The following is a 22,524-nucleotide window of genomic DNA, read 5'->3' on the forward strand; positions in this document are numbered from 1 at the left end:
TGAAATAAGCAGGGGCGTCCATCAAAAAGACGTTGCTTGGATAGGGCTGCATTACGGAGCTCAACACACACTGCAGCCCGCATTTGGAGTTGTTGTTTTTGAAATGTAAGCCATTCGACTCGCCGTGCAAGGTCGCATCATTCATTCTGGCTGGCGCCTATATTCCGCCTCAAGCTAACACGAAAGCCGCATTGCTAACGCTCGCCGAACAAGTCAACGAAATTGAAAAAAAAAAAACACCCGGACTTACCCCTCATTTTTCTCAGTGACTTTAACAAAGCTAAACTCAACCACGAACTCCCTAAATACAAGCAGCACATTGACTGTCCTACCAGGGAAAATAACATTTTAGACCACTGCTATACTACGCTAAAAACGCGTACCGTGCTATACCTCGTGGCACCCTGGGCTCGTCTGATCACTGCTTAATTCACTTAATACCGACGTACAAGCAAGAACTTAAATGCACGAAGAATGTACCATCAAAGTCATTTCGCACTTTCAACAACAAAAAGCCGTGGTTCACTGCCAAACTTAAGCAGCTTCGCCAAGCTAAGGAGGACGCATATCAGAGCGGGGAGAGGGCCCTGTATAATCGAGCTAGAAACCAGCTGACTAAAGAAATTAACATTGCAAAGAGGAACTATGCAGCAAGGTTGAAAAAACAGTTTAGCGCGAAGGACGCTAAATCAGTCTGGCATGCATTCCAATCGCTGACTAATTACAAGCGACGATCCCCCTAAGCTCAGAACAATAGCACACTAGCCAACGACTTGAATACCTTCTACTGCAGGTTTGAAAAGGACACTTTCATACCCCACACCCACCCAGCCGCACCACCGACCCCTATCACACCACCAACGTCTGCGTTAACCAGCCGCGAACAGGATGTGAGGTGCATCTTCAAACAACAAAATATTAACAAAGCGGCAGGCCCAGACCATGTGTCCCCATCCTGCCTCAAAGTCTGCGCGGACCAGATCGCGCCAGTCTTCACTCAGATCTTCAATAGATCTCTGGAACTGCGAAGTACCATCCTGTTTCAAACGCTCCACCATCATTCCAGTCCCCAAGAAACCTGCAATCTCTGGTCTAAATGACTACAGTCCTGTCGCCTTGACATCTGTGGTTATGAAGTCCTTTGAACGTCTCGTGCTGGACCACCTCAAGAGCGTCACAGGTCCCCTGCTGGATCCCCTGCAGTTTGCCAACCGAGCGAACAGGTCTGCGGATGATGCAGTCAACATGGGACTGCACTTCATTCTAGAACACCTCGACAGTGCAGGGACCTACGCGAGGATCCTGTTCGTGGACTTCAGCTCAGCGTTGAACACCATCATCCCTGAACTCCTTTCATCCAAGCTTCTCCAGTTCAGCATCTCACCTACCATCTGCCAGCGGATTTACAGCTTTCTGATGGGCAGGACACAGCAGGTGAGGCTGGGGGAGGCCACCTCATCCACACGCAGCATCAGCACTGGGTTGCCCCAAGGTTGTGTCCTCTCTCCCCTGCTCTTCTCTCTCTACACGAACAACTGCACCTCAGCGCACCCGGCTGTCAAACTCCTGAAGTTTGCAGATGACACCACTGTCATCAGCCTCATCAAGGACAGTGACGAGTCTGCATATCGACAGGAAGCGGAGCGGCTGGGGCTGTGGTGTGGCCGACACAACCTGGAACTGAACACGCTCAAGACTGTAGCGATGATCGTGGACTTCTGGAGGCATCCTTCGCCACAACTGCCCCTCACGTTGTCCAGCTGCCTTGTGTCAACCGTCGAGACCTTCAAGTACCTGGGAATTACAATCTCTCAGGACCTGAAGTGGGCGACCAACATCAACTATGTCCTCAAAAAGGCCCAGCAGAGGATGTACTTCTTGCGGCTTCTGAGAAAGCATGGCCTGCCGAAGGAGCTGCTGAGGCAGTTCTACACAGCGGTCATTGAATCAGTCCTGTGTTCTTCCATCACAGTCTGGTTTGGTGCTGCTACAAAAAAGGACAAACTCCGACTGCAACGGACAATCAAAACTGCTGGAAGGATTGTCGGTACCCCCCTACCCACCCTTGAGTACTTGCACGCTGCCAGAACTAAGACAAGAGCGTGCAAAATCCTCTCGGGCCCTCCGCATCCCGGTCACCAGCTCTTCCAGCTCCTTCCCTCAGGGAGGCGCTACCAATCAATGCAAACTAGAACTAGCAGACATTCCAACAGCTTCTTCCCTCTTGCAATCAACTTCTTAAACACCTAACCTACAATTCCATTACAACATGCTGGCAATTTTTTGACTTGAGTTTGTTGTCACATTTCTGTGGGGCCAATTATATATTACTCGTGCACTCACTGTAGTAGTCTCGCCACGCTGCACTATTTGCATATCTGTTGTTGACCAATACTGGCCAATCATGCCCTTTATTGCTCTTTTTTTTTTTTTTTTTTTTTTTTTTAGTCAATGTCTAAAAATGTGTTCTCTGTCAATTGACTGTCTGTTGTCGAGCGGTTCCAACTACCGGAGAGAAATTCCTTGTGTGTTTTTTTGGACATACTTGGCAAATAAAGATGATTCTGATTCTGATGATGTCAGACTATGTCACTACTACTGCTATCAAATCTTGCCGTTTCTCGGGCAGACAGTGGCAACACTACTCGACATTTATTCCGATAGCACCCAATCCCGTCTTTTACCATCACTGTGCTTTCTCTTGTCAAATCAAACACTGTCCGAGAGGTGGAAGCAGAAAACATGTTACCGGTCAACGCGACGGGACACACTCGTTACGATGGTGACGACAACAACAATGCACCACGCCAATGTCTTGTTTCTGTGTGTGCGTGTGAGTGACTGTGGGAGGACAAAATGAGGAAAAACCTGTTCGTCACTGGTGCTCGGGAGAGAACGTTCATTGAAGGATTGCTTGAGGTATGTTCACGTACTTTTCCTACGATATGGCTCGCAAGCAGGCAACAAAATGTTATGTACCCTAGCAAGCGCAAGCACATATGGTTGTACGGAAACATGCCGGCGTTCCTTCGAATCACACCCTAAAGCTTCGGTAAACATTGGTTTATGCGTGAGAATAAATGTTAACAACGGCGCACAAGTATTTTTTCAACGGCAAGCCAGGGACATGATGCGCCGGTCACAATAAGCAATCCTTCTGGTCTCTGTCAAGTTGTGCTGCCAGGGAGTTGTCGCACTACACAGAAGATATTAAAAAAAAAAAATCCAATTTAACGCCGACAAGGCGTTTGGGACAATAGATATTTTTGGCCACAAAAACGTCGAGCTCTTTGCTGTTCTGTTTGGACTGTTTGCTTGTCGCCGTAAAATATTAGCTCCCCTGAAAGTGTTTGCCTTAATGTCATTACCTTTGTCTTTCACGCTGAACTGTCGTGCCACCTTTATGGGTACTTACACAGTGATTTTAAATTGACAGAACAGTGAAGATAGCGCAGACTGAACAAAGTTATCTGTTCTTGCCCCCGATTTATACAATGTTTCAAAAAGGAAGTATGGAATTGCTGTCATCTGATTGGTCCAACGCCCACTGACGTCCTGATTGTCCTGCAAAATGATGGCCATTTGCCGCTGGCTTCAGATGTTGTCTCCAGAGTCTGTTTTTTATTGTTCCATTCATCATTTCCACTAATCCAGCACTTTGAGGGTGGCAAGCACAATGATTCTTTAGATCAATGTGAAACATCACTCCTATCTTTTTCAAAATTTGGTTAACAAAATGGGCACCATTATCACTGTATATTTTTTCAGGAATACCATATCTAGGAATGATATCCTTACAAAGTGCCTTTCACACATCAAACATGCCCTACAAAATTTTTTTTGAACATGAATTAAAGCCATAAGTTGTATAATGTTGATGTATCTGCTCCACCATCCCTCCTGTTGAGACATGTTCCACCATGACTCAATATAGCAGCCCATTTGTACAGATTGTTTGGTAGGATAGGTTTGTTGTTTGGTTATACATAGATGTCATCTTGTAATGGTTCGCCGTTTTTCTTACAAAGTTCTTGTTCAGTTTGCGACTTTGTAGTTGCATATCTTTTAATGTGTCTTTGTCTTAATTTGTGCTATCTTTTATTGCTAACACGTGTCTGTAAACTTCTGTTTCTTTTTATCTTTTATTATTTTTTCAGCATGGAGGGTGTGATTTACATACTCCTCCAAGGTGCCTCTCGGCAGGCCAATGTAGTGTTTGTTAACCCAGCTGTTAATTGCGTCTTTTAAATTTGCATGGAGAGCATTCTTCAACTACTGTTGAAATGTCCCATTTACATCTCCATCCACCTGCAGGCCGCTGTGTGTCTTGAATTGAACAACAATGCGCCGTGCAAATGTCTTGTTTGTTTGTGTGCGTGTGCGTGTACGTGTGAGTGACTGTGGGGGGACAAAATGAGGAAAAACGTGTTTGTCACTGGTGCTCGGGAGAGAATGTTCATTGAAGGATTGCTTGATGTAAGTTCACGTACTTTTCATACGATACGACTCGCAAGCAGGCAACAAAACGTTATGTACCCTAGCAAGCACAAGCCCATACGGTTGCACGTAAACATGCCAGCGTTCTGTCGAATCATGCCCTAAAGCTTCGGAAAACATTGGTTTGTGCGTGAGAAGAAATGTTAACAACAGCGCGCAAGTATGTTGATAACAGTAAGCACGGGAGGGGATGCACTGGTCAGAATACGCAATCATACTGGTCTCTGTCAAGTTGCGCTGTCGGAGAGTTGTCATTGATATGTCACACTACACGGAACATATAAAAAACTTCATTTTGGCGTTGAAGGGCCAAATCGTTTGCCGTGGCTGTCACACTACAAGAAGTTTTGTCATTCCCGACATTATATGTCGGGCCCTGTCTGGGAAATCGGCTGCGATAGCTAATCGGGCCAATATTGGGACTAAAATCCTTTTGTTTGATTCATGAGAAGATTATTCTCTGATCCAATGAATTGAAGTTGTTGGCTTGTATTTAAGCTCGAGTCTCTCAGGAGGCGTGGGTTCAAATCCCACCACTGCCACTTCCTTTTTAATATCTTTAATTTCCTACCATTTTGTCATTGGCTCTGACAAGGCGTTAGAGACAATACGTATTTTTGGCCACAAAAAAGTCGAGCTCTTTGCCGTTCTGTTTGGACTGTTTGCTTGTCGCTGTAAAATATTAGCTCCCCTGAAAGTGTTTGCCTTAATGTCATTACCTTTGTCTATCACGCTGATCTGTCGTGCCACCTTTATGGGTACTGACACAGTGATTTTAAATTGACAGAACAGTGAATAAAGGATGATTTTTTTTTTGTCAGTACGAAGTGAGTTGAGGAAAGGGTCACAAACCGTGGGCCTCACCCAATGAATTGACAAGTCTTAATTTCACAATATTTCTCACTAAGAGTAAGACATTAAATGATAGCAGTTCCACAACATCCTATGAGCAGACATATGATAATGGAGAACGAGCACCTGAAAGCAGAGGAGAGTTCTGATCCATCGACCGCTGGGTTATGGGCCCAGCACGCTTCCGCTGCGCCACTCTGCTATCTAGTTATCCTAGTTTGTATGTACTCTCTTACCGTCTGACAACTAGGCGCTCAGCAACGGGGTTGTTCGGGTTATCTCATGCCTGGATCAGACGACGAGACAAATTTTGGCCTTTCCCGATGGGACAATGTCAGACTACTGCCGTCAAATCTTGCCGTTCCTCGGGCAGACAGTGGCAACACTACTCGACATTTATTCCAATAGCACCCTTTCCCGTCTTTCACCATCACTGGGCTTTATCTTGTCAAATCAAACACTGTCCGAGAGGTGGAAGCAGAAAACGTGTCACCGGTCAACGCGACAGGACACACTCGTTATGATGGTGACGACAACAACAATGCGCCACGCCAATGTCTTGTTTCTGTGTGTGCGTTTGAGTGACTGTGGGGGGACAAAATGAAGAAAAACGTGTTTGTCACTGGTGCTCGGGAGAGAACGTTCATTGAAGGATTGCTTGAGGTACGTTCACCTACTTTTCATATGATACGGCTCGCAAGCAGGCAACACAATTTGATGTACCCTAGCAACCGCAAGCACATACGGTTGTACGTAAACATGCCGGCGTTCCATCGAATCATGCCCTAAAGCTTCGGTAAACATTGGTTTGTGCGTGCGAATAAAAGTTAATAACAGCGTGCAAGTATGTTGACAACAGCAAGCACGGGAGGCGATGCACTGGTCACAATACGCAATCCTACTGGTCTCCGTCAATTTGCACTGCCAGAGAGTTGTCATTGATATGTCACACTGCACGGAAGATATCCAAAAAATCTAATTTCCCAGTTCATTTTGGCGTCATAGGGCCAAATCGTTGGTCGTGGCTTATGTCACACGACAAGAAGTTTTGTCGTTCCAGACATTATATGTTTGGCCCCATCTGGGAAATCGGCTGCGATAGCTAATCGGGCCAATATCGGGGTTAAAATCCTTTTGTTTGATCTTGGCATGAGAAGATTATTCTCTCATCCAATGAATTGAAGTTGTTGGCTTAAATGATTTCAGAGCTCTCCTTTCCACATTTTTCATGTCAAGGTTGGCTATGATATGGAATGCCGGGGTTCCCATAACACCGTACTTCCACCTTTATGGGTACTTACACAGTGATTTTAAATTGACAGAACAGTGAATAAAGGACAATTTTATTTTTCAGTAAGAAATGAATAGAGAAAAGGGTCATTACCCGTGGACCTCAGCCAATGAGTTGACAAGTCTTAATTGCATCATATTTCTCACTAAGAGTAAGACATTAAATGATGGAAGTTCCACAACATCCTATGAAAAGACATACAATAACGGAGATTGAGCTCCAGATAGCAGAGGATGGTTTCCATCCATCGACCTCTGCATCATGACCCCAGCACGCTTCCACTGCGCCACTCTGCTCTCCAGTCGTAGTTTGTATGTACTCTTTTACTGCCTGACAAATATTAGGCAGCCGCCAGAAACAGGGCTGTTCGGGTTGTCTCATGGCTCGATCAGGCTACAAGACACATTTGGTCTTTCCCGATGACACTATGTGTTGGATTTATCTTACCCAACATTATAAAAAATAGACACAAAAGGAATGAAGACGCTGGTTTCTTTTTCTCATGAGGAGGGCGTATGGGAGATTGTTCAGATTACAGCCTCTCAACACACTCTAAACAATCTCTCCCGTCGCTCCTGTATTTATTTGAAATAGGGAGGTTTTACAAGACATAACATACTAAGCTACAAGACACAACACACTAAGGGAAGGGTTTCAAGGTGAAGACATGGGACCAACACCTGCCACGTCCCGGCCACGTCCTTGGTCAAGGCGCCCTTCTCTCTGATGATTCCTGCTGAGTCATCTTCTTGAAGGCGAGACATCTTCCTTTCTCAGAATCGTCCATAATACTAATGCAAGCTCAGCAAATAAATGATAACTTCTAAAATATATTTAACATTTCCCTCCTGTTTATCATGTATTTGCACAAATTCTCATATCATTTTACAGTCACTTCATTTCAATTTTTTAACTGAAGAATAATTTTTATGAAACAAATACATTTACACTGAGTAAACTTGTCATACATGAATGTTGTAGTTTAAATATCGTAATCACCTGGATCAGGAAACGAATCAGGTAAAACAACATCATCATCATCATCATCGTCATCATTATCAACCTCCAATAAAGGATACATCTGCTCCATACGGTTCCTCTATGGGGGTAATTGCTTTGGTAATTAATCTACTGATGAAGGCCCGAATGCATGGGATACAACAACATCCACACAATGTCAGAATGGCTGCAAAAACAGCAATTGATATCAATATTGGTGAAATTAGGGTTTTATATTTACCAAAAACGTCCATCCAGCTGTCCCACAAGGAGTGTTGATTGAGGGTCCGTAGACCATCGATGGCTCTGGTCAAGCTGCCATCTGAAGCAGTATTGTTTGTTCTCCAAACATACCACAAACACCTCCCTCTCTTGCGAGGAGCATGTCGACAGCTATGCGGTTTTGGAATGTCCTTGAGCTGCTCATGTAAAGCTTCCAACCCACTCTGAGTCCAATTTCCTAATCTATGTACATTGAGGTGGATATAGTTTATCCCATCAACATTTTTATTCATCGTACACCACCAGCATATGAAGTATTCAAATCCTCCTGCAACTTGGTCAGCTAATTTGTATTGATTAGGAACCCCACGAGGAACACTTATGGCGTCGATGTATGTTTTATGTTGGATAATTTTGCCTCTGCCAGGATAAATCTCTTTTTTGTCAATATTAAACTATGGGCCGTTTTGCTTATGTTAAACTTCTTTCTATGTTCTTTTGCTGTTTTTAGTGACCAACTGGACCAATCATTAGGTGTTCCCGTCCAAAGCCTATAGTTGCATACCAGTCATATCCAAATCCCCAATTCTGCCCATTCTCTTGAGCATCATTGGTGAGAGCCGCATATGGAATTATGATTAAAGCAGTTTGATATTGGGGGGCACAAAATATTAAACCGGTTTGCCGCCTTTGGAGGCCATGCCCACAGTTCTGATCATCAGCTGTACTCCTTTTGATACAAGTTAATGATTCAATTGGGTTATTGGGTTCGTCATATTGGTCCAGCTGGTAGGTGATTTTCTATCTAAAAAATTGGTTGTATCATTTAGGGTGGGACGTCCCATGTACCACATAAACAAAACCAACATCATAGGAGCCAAAGTTGCTACGTAACAACCTATCGAATCTCGTAACCAATGTGGGTGTGCCATTCTGCTGAGTTCTCAATAAACGGGTTGGTGTCTTTTTTCTTCACTGACCAGCAAGCGTTTTCCGAATCGACACATCTGCTCCCGCTCCGTTATCAGACTTTTGCTCACCTTCCCGATTTGAGTACTCAGCTGAAATGACTCTTTTTACAGTGTGTTAAATTAACCCAAGTATTTATTTCTGCGATTTTTAGGGCTGTTGGAGTTGTCAATAACACTTGATACGGTCCTTCCCACTTTGGTGAATGCCAGTGCTTCTTTTTGATGCTTCGAATTAGGACCCAGTCTCCCAGTCCAACCAACTTGGTTTCCTGCTGGGAAACATGTTTACTTTCAGCAGATACTTTTAAATCAATTTGTTTCTCGAACAACTTTCTCATGTAATCAGCTAAGTTTGTTTCTTCATCAGAATCAGAATCAGAATCAGAATCATCTTTATTTGCCAAGTATGTCCAAAACACACAAGGAATTTGTCTCCGGTAGTTGGAGCCGCTCTAGTACAACAGACAGTCAATTTACAGAACACTTTGGGGACATGAAGACATTGACAAAAAACAATTGTGCAAAAAGATGCAGTCCTCTAGCACTTAGAGCAGTTCGAACGAGTAATATTGCAATAGTCCGGTGCAATGACCATTGTGCAAAGGGCGCTGAGACTTCAAGGAGTGTATGCGGTTTAAAGTGACGAGTAGTGCGATAATCTGGGACAATGTTGGTTATGCAAATGTTACAGATACTCCTCAATCAGTGTGCAAATGGAGCAGATACTACTCTGGCAATGCGTGGCCAGTGTATGCAAATAGTGCAGCATGGCGAGACAACTACAGTGAGTGCACGAGTAATACATAATTGGCCCCACAGAAATGTGACAACGAACTCAAGTCAAAAAATTGCCAGCTTGTTGTAATGGAATTATAGGTTAGGTGTTTAAGAAGTTAATCGCAAGAGGGAAGAAGCTGTTGGAATGTCTACTAGTTCTAGTTTGCGTTGATCGGTAGCGCCTACCTGAGGGAAGGAGCCGGAAGAGCCGGTGACCGGGGTGCAGACGGTCCGAGAGGATTTTGCACACCCTTGTCTTAGTTCTGCGAGCGTGCAAGTCCTCAATGGTGGGTAGGGGGGTACCGACAATCCTTTCAGCAGTTTTGATTGTCCGTTGCAGTCGGAGTTTGTCCTTTTTTGTAGCAGCACCAAACCAGACTGTGATGGAAGAACACAGGACTGATTCGATGACCGCTGTGTAGAACTGTCTCAGCAGCTCCAGTGGCAGGCCGTGCTTTCTCAGAAGCCGCAGGAAGTACATCCTCTGCTGGGCCTTTTTGAGGACGTAGTTGATGTTGTTCGCCCACTTCAGGTCCTGAGAGATTGTAATTCCCAGGAACTTGAAGGTCTTGACGGTTGACACAAGGCAGCTGGACAACGTGAGAGGCAGCTGTGGCGAAGGATGCCTGCTGAAGTCCACGATCATCTCTACCGTCTTGAGCGTGTTCAGCTCCAGGTTGTGTCGGCTGCACCACAGCTCCAGCCGCTCCGCTTCCTGTCGATATGCAGACTCGTCACCGTCCTTGATGAGGCCGATGACAGTGGTGTCATCTGCAAACTTCAGGAGCTTGACAGTCGGGCTCGCTGAGGTGCAGTCGTTCGTGTAGAGACAGAAGAGCAGCGGAGAGAGGACACAACCTTGGGGCGCCCCAGTGCTGATGCTGCGTGTGGATGAGGTGGCCTCCCCCAGCCTGACCTGCTGTGTCCTGCCCGTCAGAAAGCTGTAAATCCACTGGCAGATGGCAGGTGAGACGCTGAGCTGGAGAAGCTTGGTTGAAAGGAGTTCAGGGATGATGGTGTTGAACGCTGAACTGAAGTCCACGAACAGGATCCTCGCGTAGGTCCCTGCACTGTCGAGGTGTTCTAGGATGAAGTGCAGTCCCATGTTGACTGCATCATCCGCAGACCTGTTCGCTTGGTAGGCAAACTGCAGGGGGTCCAGCAGGGGACCTGTGACACTCTTGAGGTGGTCCAGCATGAGACGTTCAAAGGACTTAATGACCACAGATGTCAAAGCGACAGGCCTGCAGTCATTCAGACCAGAGATTGCAGGTTTCTTGGGGACTGGAATGATGGTGGAGCGTTTGAAACAGGATGGAACTTCGCACATTTCCAAAGATCTGTTAAAGATCTGAGTGAAGACTGAAGCGAGCTGGTCCGCGCAGACTTTGATGGGGACACATGGTCCGGTCCTGTCGCTTTGTTAATCTTCTGTTGTTTGAAGATGCGTCTCACATCCTGTTCATGGATGGTTAACGCAGAAGTCAGAGGTGTGGTTGTGGTCGCGGGTGCGGCCGGGTGGGTGTGTGGAGTGAAACTGTCCTTTTCAAATCTGCAATAGAAGGTATTCAAGTCGTTGGCTAGTGTGCTATTGTTCTCAGCTTGGGGGGATCGTCGCTTGTAATTATTCAGCGATTGGAATGCACGCCAGACTGATTTTGAGTCGTTCACGCTAAACTGTTTTTCCAACTTTGCTGCATCAAGTTCCAATTTTTGTTTAAACAACGGAAGTCTATAAGGTCTTCCAAACAATGTTTCGTAAGGTGTTAAACCTGTGGTGCTTGTAATGTTGATGTACATTTTAACGAGGTCAAGACACTGTGTCCATGACCTTCCTGTCTCTTCCATACATTTTTTCAGTCTATTTTTTATTGTCCCATTCATTCTTTCCACTAGACCTGCACTTTGAGGGTGGTAAGCACAATGGTTTTTCAAATTGATGTGGAACATGGTTCCTATTTTATTGATTATTTGATTTCCAAAATGAGTCCCATTATCGCTGTAAATGGTTTCATTTTTTTGCCATATCTTGGAATGATGTCTTTACATAGTGCTTTTGCCACCATCAGAGCATCAGGTGATTTTGTTGGGAATAATTCGATCCATTTAGAAAATGCATCTATGATAACCAAACAATACTTCTTTCCCTCACTTTGACTTAATTCTATGTAATCCATGTGAATGCGTTGGAAGGGGTATGTAGGCACTGGGAATTTACCTCAAGTAGGTTGTAATTGCCCTTGCGGATTATGTCGTGCACAGATCATGCATGCTCTACAATAATTCTTTGAATATAAATTGAAAGCATAGGTTGTAAAGTGTCGATGTATCGGTGCCACCATCCCTCCGATTGAGACATGTGACACACCATGGCTCAATATAGCAGCTCATTTGAATAGGTTCTGTGGAAGTATTTGTTTCCCTTCTGTGCTAATGTAAATTTCTTTTTGTAGTTTTGCACCTTGTTTTTCCCAATAATTGCGTTCTTGTTGTGGACTTTGTTGTTGCATGTCTTTTAGTGTTTGGTCATCTTCGGTTTGTTGTTCAATTTGTTTTTTTCAACCTAAAAATGGTTTATAGGCTACTTCTTTCGCGGCTTTGTCAGCAAATGCGTTTCCTTTAGAAATCTTGTCAGTGCCAGATGTATGTGCAACACATTTACAAATTGCCACTTTTCGTGGATGTTGCACTGCGTGTAATAATTGTTTAAGTAACTCAGCATGTGTTACTGGCTTCCCTGTTGACGTAATCATTCCTCTGTTATCCCAATATTGCGCAAACACATGAACTGTGGAATACGCATATTGGCTATCAGTATCGATTGTAACATCTCTATTCATCATTAGTTTGCATGCCTCGGTTAATGCTACTAATTCAGCAGCTTGGGCAGAGTAATGTGACGGTAGTGACTCAGCTTTTAGCACAATAGTATCAGTTACCACCGCGTATCCTGTTTTTATCTTCCCTCGTTCATCTTTTTTCGAAGAACCATCTACATATAGAACCTGTCTGTCACTTAACGGTTGATCTTTCAAATCACCTCTAGATTTAGCAGTTTGTTCAGCCAATTCCTGGCAATCATGCTGCGTGCCTTCATCAGGTAAGGGTATTCGTGTGGCTGGATTTAAGGTTGTGCATCGCTCAACAGTCAAATGTGATTGTGACAGCAAGATGGCCATGCAAGATAAATGTCTTGCAGGTGATAAAAACGCCATATTGGTTTGCAATAGGAGAGCAGATACTGTATGTGGGACTTTAAGAGTTAATGGATGAAATAACATAATCGTGGAACTGTTCTCTCCTGCCATCGAAGCTGCCACAACTGCTCTGACACAATGCGGTAATGCACACGTCACGCTGTCCAATTTAGTCGAAAAATAAGCCTATGGTCTGAGCTTATCACCGTATTGTTGTGTAAGTACGGAGGTCATGTAATAGCTTTTACAATCTACCATTTGAATGAATGTTTTATCATTAAATTTGGAAGGCTTAGCGCAGCACTGGACACGAAATGTTGTTTAATGTCACAGAAGGCCTTTTCTGCCTCTGTATTCCATTAAACAGGTGATGTCATTTTAAGGCTGTCTTTATACATTAATTTTGACAATGGTGCAACAATTTCTGCATAGTTTGGAATCCATGCTCGACAATAATTTGTCAGACCTAAAAATTATTATTATATGTTTCTTCGTCTGTGGTTTAGGATTTTTTAAGATGATAGCTTTCCTGTCTTCTAATATAGTCCTTCCTCCTACACTTAAATCTACATATAGTAAAATTTGGCTCCCTCCTGGGGGAGTGAATTTAGACATGCGTGTTGTCATAACTTGTGAATAAATGGTTGGACTTTCACAGTAACCTTGCAGTAATCTAGTAAATGTATATTTTTTTGGCCTCAAATGTAAATACAAACCAAAATTGACTGTTCTTTTCTATTGGTACAGAAAAGAATGCATTACTTATGTCCACTACTGTAAACACAGTCGCGTCTGGTCTTAATGAATTTAACAATGTGTGTGGATCTGGTACGCATGCTGCTCTCTGTATTACTGCAGAATTTACTGCCTGTAAGTACCATTCTCCAACCCACTGAAGGTGGGGCCTTTTTCACCTGGTCCTTCAGGATGCATGTGTCAGGATGCATGTGTTTCCCTTCATCACCCTGTATTGTCCAAAACATCACCTTCCTAATTAGGCCAATTGATGCACTGTATTCCAGTTTGTTTTCTATTTGCTGCCAATCATCTGTCTCCTGTCCTTGTTTTACGAATGTTCCCATATGTTTCCACTGTGACTCATAATCTTTGCACAATGAAATGTCTGGGACACTTGTATTTTTATACAGTTCCTTTAATTTGTCTGGTAAAATAATTCCTGCCGCGACTTTTGCTTCCTTGTTTGAGTACAGATAATCTACAGTAATTTTATCAGGTGTCGCATGTCGTAACTTTTTTTTTTTTCCTAACACTCTTTCTGCGTGGAGGGCATGATTAACATATTCCTCCAGAGGGCCAGTTGCTTGGTTTATCCAATGTTTATCTACTCATCTGTTAATGTGTTCTTTCGAATTTGCATGTAAAGCATTTTTTAACTGTTGTTGATAAGGGCCCTGAGGATTGGCATCCTCATTCAAGCCGCTGTTTGCTTCATCCAAATTTGTTGAGTTTCTGTTCCATTTAAATGATAGGACTGTCTAAGATTTTCCATTTCCTCAACAAACTGGACAATGTCTACTTTGTAGGGTGTGATGCCGGCTACGGCCTTTTTCACATCCTCATTAGTCCAGGTCCTACAGACCAAAATAGTTTCTTCGTGGTCCTCTTGTACATTTGGATTTGCCACCTCAATCATTGGATATAAATCCATGTCTCCCTCGTCTGTGGTTATATTTGTTATTTTGGGAATGGGAGACAATGTTCCTCCCATAGTTTTAGACCAATTCATTTGTACCCCTCCTGATCGTAAAACTCGTTGAGGTTCTCTTCTTTTTCTCACTTCCTTTTTCTCTTTTAGACGCCATGTTCAGCCAGAAGAATAAGTCCTCATATCCCTCTTTTTTTTATTTGTGATATATTATTTTTGTGTCGACACTTTATTTCGTTTGGAAGTTGAACTAATTTTTGCGAATTTAGCTGGCCAGCGAAACCGTATTTGGTTATCCATGTGTTTAAATGTTTTATTTTGGAAGGGTTTTGGAGTTGAACATATTTCCAATTTTTACACGTTAGGCGTTTTTTTTTAATCCGTTTTACTGTTATTTTTTCCCATTTTGTGAATTTGGAAGTCAGTTTATTTGCACCGAGAGTGACCTAAATACTGACTTTATTCAAAATGACAGGGTGACAATGAATGTCTGAGTTTTGGTAATCCTCAAGCTTCTACCTACACGGGGCGGAGGATTCTTGCATCTGCTTCCAAAACCAGTTGTCACTTACAATCCTGTCTATAGATTCATACTTTAACACATTCACATGATACTCGTAAAATCTTTACAAACACACGAAAACACGGAATTTAAGTACGTACAGGACTCCGCCGTCCTCGCGGAATTTGTCGGACTCCGCCGTCCCTCTTTTACTTTGCCAGTGACTAGTATTATACAAGGTTTATTAAACACGGAATTTAAGTACGTACAGGACTCCGCCGTCCTCGCGGAATTTGTCGGACTCCGCCGTCCCTCTATTACTTGCCAGTGACTAGTATTACACAAGGTTTATTCTGCCGCAGACATCTTCGTCGCACAATTCACTCACTCTTTAATCCCTTTTCCTAAAATTGTTTTAGAATTTAGCTCACCAAAGTGGTCTTCAATCCTGTGGATTGTCGTCAACCTTCAGATCCCAGTTGAGGAGAACGAAGACCAGTCCCGGAAAGGGTCTCAATTGCCGTGGCCACGGTCTCTTAACTGGATGTCGGCTCCACAACTGGAATCCTCGGGTGTATTGACATCCGGCTCGAAGGACCAATTTAATGTTGGATTTATCTTACCCAACATTATAAAAAATAGACACAAATGGAATGAAGACGCTGGTTTCTTTTTCTCATGAGGAGGGCGTATGGGAGATTGTTCAGATTACAACCTCTCATCACGCTCGAAACAATCTCTCCCATCGCTCCTGTATTTATTTGAAAAAGGGAGGTTTTACAAGAGCTACAAGACACAACACACTAAGGGTAGGGTTTCAAGGTGAAGACATGGGACCAACACCTGCCACGTCCCGGCCACGTCCTTGGTCAAGACGCCCTTCTCTCTGATGATTCCTGCTGAGTCATCTTGAAGGCGAGACATCTTCCTTTCTCAAAATCGTCCGTAATACTAATGCAAGCTAAGCAAATAAATGATAACTTCTACAATATATTTAACAAATGATTAGAGAGCAGAGTGGCGCAGCGGAAGCGTGCTGGGCCCTTAACCCAAAGGTCAATGGATCGAAACCATCCTCTGCTATCTGGAGCTCGTTCTCTGTTATCGTATGTCTGCTCATATGATGTTGTGGAACTGCTCTCATTTAATGTCTTACTCTTCGTGAGAAATATTGTACAATTAAGACTTGTCAACTCATTGGCTGAGACCCACGGGAAGTGATCCTTTCCTCAAGTCACTTCGTACTGACAAAAAAATGTGTCCTTTAGTCACTGTTCTGTCAATTTAAAATCACTATGTCAGTACCCATAAAGATGGCACGACAGTTCAGCGTGAAAGACAATGGTAATGACATTAAGGCGAACTCTTTCAGGGGAGCTAATATTTTACGGCGACACGCAAACAGTCCAAACAGAACGGCAAACAGCTCGACCTTTTTATGGTCAAAAATACGTATTGTCCCAAACGCCTTGTTGGAGCCAATGACAAAATGGTAGGATATTAACGATATTGAAAAGGAAGTGGCAGTGGTGGGATTCAAACCCACACCTCCTGAGAGACTGGAGCTTAAATCCAGCACCTTGGACCGCTCAACCACACTACCTGCAAACCCCACATTTTTACGGGGAATTTTTTGATAAATGTCAGCTCGACCAAACGGTCGGGCTTACATGGTATGGTGACAAAACTTGTTGTAGTGTGACATAAGCCAGGGCAAACGATTTGGGCCTGCGACCCCAAAATGAAGTCTGGCAAATTGGATTATTTTTTGATATCTTCCGTGTAGTGTGACATATCAACGACAACTCTCCGACAGCACAACTTGACAGAGACCAGTAGGATTGCATATTCTGACCGGCGCATCACCTGCCGTGCTTACCGTTGTCAACATACTTGCTCGCTGTTGTTAACATTTCTTGTCACGCACAAACCAATGTTTACTGAAGCTTTCGGGCATGATTCGACGGAACGCCGGCATGTTTATGTGCAACTGTATGTGCTTGCGCTTGCTAGGGTACATAACATTTTGTTGCCTGCTTGCGAGCCGTATCGTATGAAAAGTACTTGAACATACCTCGCGTTGACCTGTGACACGTTTTCTGCTTCCAACTCTCGAACAGTGTTTGATTTGACAAGATAAAGCCCAGTAATGGTAAAAGACGGGATAGGGTGCTAAATGTCGATTAGTGTCTGTAGTGTCTTTAATTCATAAATTAACTATATATATATATATATATATATATATATATATATATATATATCACTGATGGTGTAGTGGTACACTCGCCTGACTTTGGTGCAGGCAGCGTGGGTTCAGTTGCCACTCAGTGACGGTATGAATGTGAGTGCGAATGGTTGTCTGTGTCTATATGTGCCCTGTGACTGACTGGCGACCAGTTCAGGGTGTAGTCCGCCTTTCGCCCGAAGTCAGCTGGGATAGGCTGCGGCGTCCCGCAACCCTAACCAGGATAAGCGGTGTTGAAAATGGATGGATGGATGAATATATATATATATATCAATAACTAAAATATCAAAAATATTAAATCTTTCAAGCTTCAGTTTTATTGTATTTGATGAATTTTAACTCTTTAAAGGCCAACATGTTTACATACTTTTTATCTTTTTTTTTTTTTATCTTGAATTCTAAAAATATACTGATACAAATTAAGAAATATACGGAGTTAAATATGAGTAATAATTTTTAAACTAATTACATTTGGAGGATTTAAAAATTTAAAAATAAAAATATAAATTATGTAATTAGTTTTCAATACATATATAAATATATTTCCAAAACAAAAAAGAATTAAAATTTAATAAATGTTAATACATATTTTATATACATTTTTCAAGAAGATCAATTGCATGTTAGGAATTTTAATCGTTTGAGATAAAAAGATATACAATAAACTATTTATTATTGGCTTTTTTTTACAATATAATCTTATTTTGTACAATTTTGATTAAAAAAAAATAATAATTTAAAAAAAAAATCAAGTTAATATATGTACATTTGAAGATTCCCGTGACCCTTGTGAGGATAAGCGGCACAGAAAATGGATGGATGGATGGATATTTCAAGATGAATTTTAACTATTTATGATTTAATTAGTTTACAGCACGAGGCAGAGTGTGTACTTCAAAGAAAACAGACCAGTAGTGGGGTAAAAAGAAAAAAGTTAAAAAAAGAAAAAAAAAAAGCTAATTTTGCGACATGCTTTGAATTGGAAACAAGTAACAAGTGGTGAGGAGCGGGAGAAAGAGGCCCCCTTTGTTGTCGTAAACATCAGACGTGTGTTTACTCAGGGAAATCCAATGACTTGTGTGTGTGCCAGCGCACTTCCAGGACAGAGTCTGTTTGGAATCACAACATGAGAGGTGCCATCTCTGGCTAACATCTCTCCCACCCCATTCATGCACACGCGCATGCGCTCACCCCTTCACAGACGTCGTCTTCCCACCTGACTCGGGAGCAGGCTTGCGTCAGAAGCTTGTGGTGCCAGGCCGCCTCCCTGAGGAACAGCTTCCCGCAACTCAGGGCCTTCGGTTACAGGAGTGCGCAGTAAAAAAAAAAAAAAGCACCCAGAACCCCTCCCAAACCCATTTCACACAGAGGATTTTTTTTTCCAGTTGTTGGTGCTCTGTGTGAAAGCTTTTCAAGATGCAAGTCATCATTAGGCCAATTATTTGGCTTTGACTTGCAAGTACAGACTTGAGATATGAGCTCTGTATGGTGGCGGTGAACTTAAATCAATTCACTCCACAATAAGAAGCAGGTTGGCAAATAGCAAACAAGTCATCCAAAAAAGAGGCTTCAAGCTATTAATGCCACTCTCACTTGATGTTTACTGTCATACTAAACATTAAACTAAGAGGATTACAGTTTGTATATTTAAAACAATTGTTTATGCTAGCTTAATGACAGCACACAATGCAAAACGCCATGGACAGGCTAACAAATAGCATCAATAGTCGCCTCGTTGGGTTCTGGGTAAAGGTACAGGGAAACGAATACAAGCTCTACCATTAATGGCTCTGCTGCGCCTTCCAGAACACTGTCCGACATGCGAGGCGAGTGTGCCGCTGCAGACCAGCTTTCACACACACACAAACTACTGAAAGGCTCTCATAAGGACTACTCAAACACTCTCGTACACAAGTCTTGCTCTCATTAACACTACTCAAATGCTCTAATTGACTACTCAAATGCTCTCATTGATACTACTCAAATGCTCTCCTTTACACTACTCAAATGCTCTCATTTACACGACTCAAATGCTCTCATTTACGCTCTCATTTACACTACTCATGCTCTCATACACACGCGTCTTGCTCTCATCAACACTACTCAAATGCGTTCACGCAAGCATGTCAATCACATTCTCGCACACATCACTGGCATTCACGAGTTCATGTCAATCATGCTCACACGTGAATAGTGTAAATCTTTTATGAGGTAGTTCAATTCAAAAAGTTAAATTGTAGAGATGAACTGTACACTGCACACACTCAGAGTGAAGTATTTCATATTTAAAATATGTATTATTTTGATGATTGCAGCTCATAGAAAATAAAAAAAATTCTCCGTATTGAGAAACTAAAATATAACGAAACGAAATAGTGAATTCATTCAAGAAATCGTGATTTTTAACGTAGAAATTAGGCTGGAATTTGCCCTCTGAAAAGTACTTCAGCGTTTAATCACTGTATGAGTACTGAAAAAAAACTTTTCAAATATATTCTAATTTATTGAGAGGTACCAATATTTAATAGTCATGTAATATTTGACTCTGACTGGAGTGCGCAGCTATGCTACGAGTTTCACTCCGACAATTAAATTCCTTCTTTCCCTTTGGACACCTCATTAGGTACACCGGCGCAGGGGAGCTTCAACGCGACTATCCGGCCATCCTGCCTGCAACGAAACGAAAACGTTTCAGATTGTAACGGAGCAGTGTTGAAACTCTGCCTTGAGTCCAGAAGTAAACACACGTCCACTGCGCTTTAGCCCAAAAGGCACATATATTCGCCAGAATTCACGACCGAATAATGCCATCTCGCTCTTGATAGACGAGCCAGCCTGGTACTACGTCATACACGACACGGCTTCTGATTGGCCGAACATGACGTCATATCCTACAGCGGACACCGGACTATTGCAATATTAGTCATTCGAACTGCTCTAAGTGTTAGAGGACTCTGCATCTTTTTGCACAATTGTTTTTTGTCAATGTCTTTATGTCTCCAAAGTGTTCTGTAAATTGACTGTCTGTTGTACTAGAGCGGCTCCAACTACCGGAGACAAATTCCTTGTGTGTTTTGGACATACTTGGCAAATAAAGATGACATTGGACAAAATGTATGCATTGCTTTAAGGAAGTATGGGTCCTCATGGTCCATATTTCACAAACAAGTTCTTTTTTTTTTTTTCTGCCTCACAGTTCTGAGGTCCCGGGTTCAATCTCCCGCCCTGCCTGTGTGGAGTTTGCATGTTCTCCCTGTGCCTGTGTGGGTTTTCTTCGGGCACTCAGGTTTCCTCCCACATCCCAAAAACATGCAAGAATTGGAGACTCTAAATTGCCCTTAGGTGTGAATGTGAGTGCGAATGGTTGTTTGTTTGTATGTGCCCTGCGATTGGCTGGCAACCAGTTCAGGGTGTACCCCGCCTCCTGCCCACAGATAGCTGGGATAGGCTCCAGCATGCCCGCGAACCGTGAGAGGAGAAGCAGCTCGGAAAATGGATGGATGGATGGATGGATTTCTGAACATTTGCATTCAAATTGTCAAAATGAAAGCAATTAAAATCATGTCAGGAGTGGGATTTGAACCCACGCCTCCATTCGGAGACCAGAAATCCCATTTAGAAGGTGCTGAACCTTGAGTCTGGTGCCTGAGACCGCTCGGTCATCCTGACATGTTGAAAAACTGGCATGTTTTGCAACATAATTACAAATATTTGCCAGCTTTTCAAATTCATGGATGAAAGTTTAAAATCTTTATTGAAATATAAGAAATCCAGACTGCCAAACCATATGGGACGTGTTGGTTTCTCTGCCACTTATTCGTTCCAAAATTCTGTGCTTTTTTTTTCTAAGCGCCATATGTTGGAAATTTTCTGCATGATCAAATCCCAAATGGTGGAACACAGGGTACATTCCCATTCCCGGAGTCAAACCCTGGCCTCCTGGGTGAAAACCAGGAATCCTGACTGCTTGCCCATATGGGAAACGCCTTTGGTTTGGATTTTTTTCCAAAATATTGAACGCTTCCCCAAGCTCAATCGGTCGTTTTCTGCATGAATGTTAAAGCCAAATTGGTGGAATGCAGGGTAAAAAAAAAGAACTTTCATTCTCGGAGTCGGAACTGGTTCCCTGGGTGAAGATCCATCCCATAATATTGGAAGTCAGGTAATGTTACTTTGCCAGGTGACAAAGTCTAAAAAATAGAGTTCAGAAGAGATTCAAGGAACATTCCCATACCGGGTGTCAAACCCAGGCCACTTGGGTAAAAACCATATGAGACACATTGTGGTGTGAGTTCAAATTATTGTTTTTAAATTATTCACGTTCTTTCAAGCATTCGTAATCAGGCCAAAACAGAAGAATTCAGGTTACATTCCCCTTCCTGGAGTAGGAAACCAGTGAAAACCACTCATACTGATTGCCAGATCATATGGCACACGTGATGGTGTCTCTACCACTTATTCTTTCTGAGTTTTTTTTTTTTCCAATTTTCTGCATCAAGATCAAAGCCCAAACGGTGGAATTCAGGGAACATTCCCATACTGGGTGTCAAACCCAGGAGACCTGGGTGAAAACCACAAATCCTGACCGCTTGCCCATATGGGCCACTCCTTTGTTTTTTATTTTTTTCAAAAAATATTGACCGTTTCCCCAAGCGCTTTTTTTTTTTTTTTTTTTGCTGATGAATGTTGAAGCAAAATTGGTGGAATGCAGGGTAAAAAATCACTCTCATCATGGGAGTCACACTGGGATAAATATCCATGCCACACGACCAGAATCAAGGGAATGTTGCCATACCAAGTGTAAATCAAAGTCCAAATCAGGAGAGGCTCAAGCAACATTCCCACACCGGGAGTCGAACCCGGGCCACCTGGGTGAAAACCAGGAATCCTGACCACTAGACCATATGGGACACATGATGCTGGGTCTTCAAGTTATTTTTTTTAATTCTATACTTTCTTTCCAATTGATACGCTCAGGCCAAAACAAAAGAATTCACGTTACATTCCCATATCGGGAGTAGGAGACCAATGAAAACCAGAAATCCTGACCGCCAGACCATATGGGACACGTTGGTCTGCCAGTTTTTCGAAGCACAAAATATTTAAAAGTTTCTGCATGATCAAAGCCCAAATAGTGGAATACATTATTCCCAAACATTCTCAAACCAGGAGTCAAACTCAGGCCTCCTGGGTGAGAACCAAGCAGCCTGACGGCTTAACCATATGGGAAAATCCTTTGTTTTTTTCCCAAATATTGAACATTTCCCCAAACTGGAATTTTTCGACATGATGTTAAAGCCCAAAT

General features: G+C 42.8%; 3 non-coding genes across 3 annotated transcripts; all 3 read right to left on the minus strand.

Moving 5' to 3' along the window:
• Positions 1-16,495: 16,495 nt before the first annotated feature.
• On the minus strand, positions 16,496-16,577 carry trnal-uaa (transfer RNA leucine (anticodon UAA)). Its single transcript has one exon. It is a non-coding gene; the product is annotated as a tRNA-Leu (tRNA).
• A 4,204-nt stretch (positions 16,578-20,781) lies between these two features.
• Positions 20,782-20,888, minus strand: trnal-caa (transfer RNA leucine (anticodon CAA)). The gene is made up of 2 exons: positions 20,851-20,888; positions 20,782-20,827 (listed from the first exon to the last, which is right to left on the minus strand). It is a non-coding gene; the product is annotated as a tRNA-Leu (tRNA).
• Positions 20,889-22,057: 1,169 nt separating this feature from the next.
• trnae-uuc (transfer RNA glutamic acid (anticodon UUC)) lies at positions 22,058-22,129 on the minus strand. Its single transcript has one exon. It is a non-coding gene; the product is annotated as a tRNA-Glu (tRNA).
• Between the last annotated feature and the right edge of the window lie 395 nt (positions 22,130-22,524).

Source organism: Phycodurus eques, unplaced genomic scaffold, assembly GCF_024500275.1.
Source record: "Phycodurus eques isolate BA_2022a unplaced genomic scaffold, UOR_Pequ_1.1 contig_327, whole genome shotgun sequence".
Taxonomy (NCBI): Eukaryota; Metazoa; Chordata; class Actinopteri; order Syngnathiformes; family Syngnathidae; genus Phycodurus; species Phycodurus eques.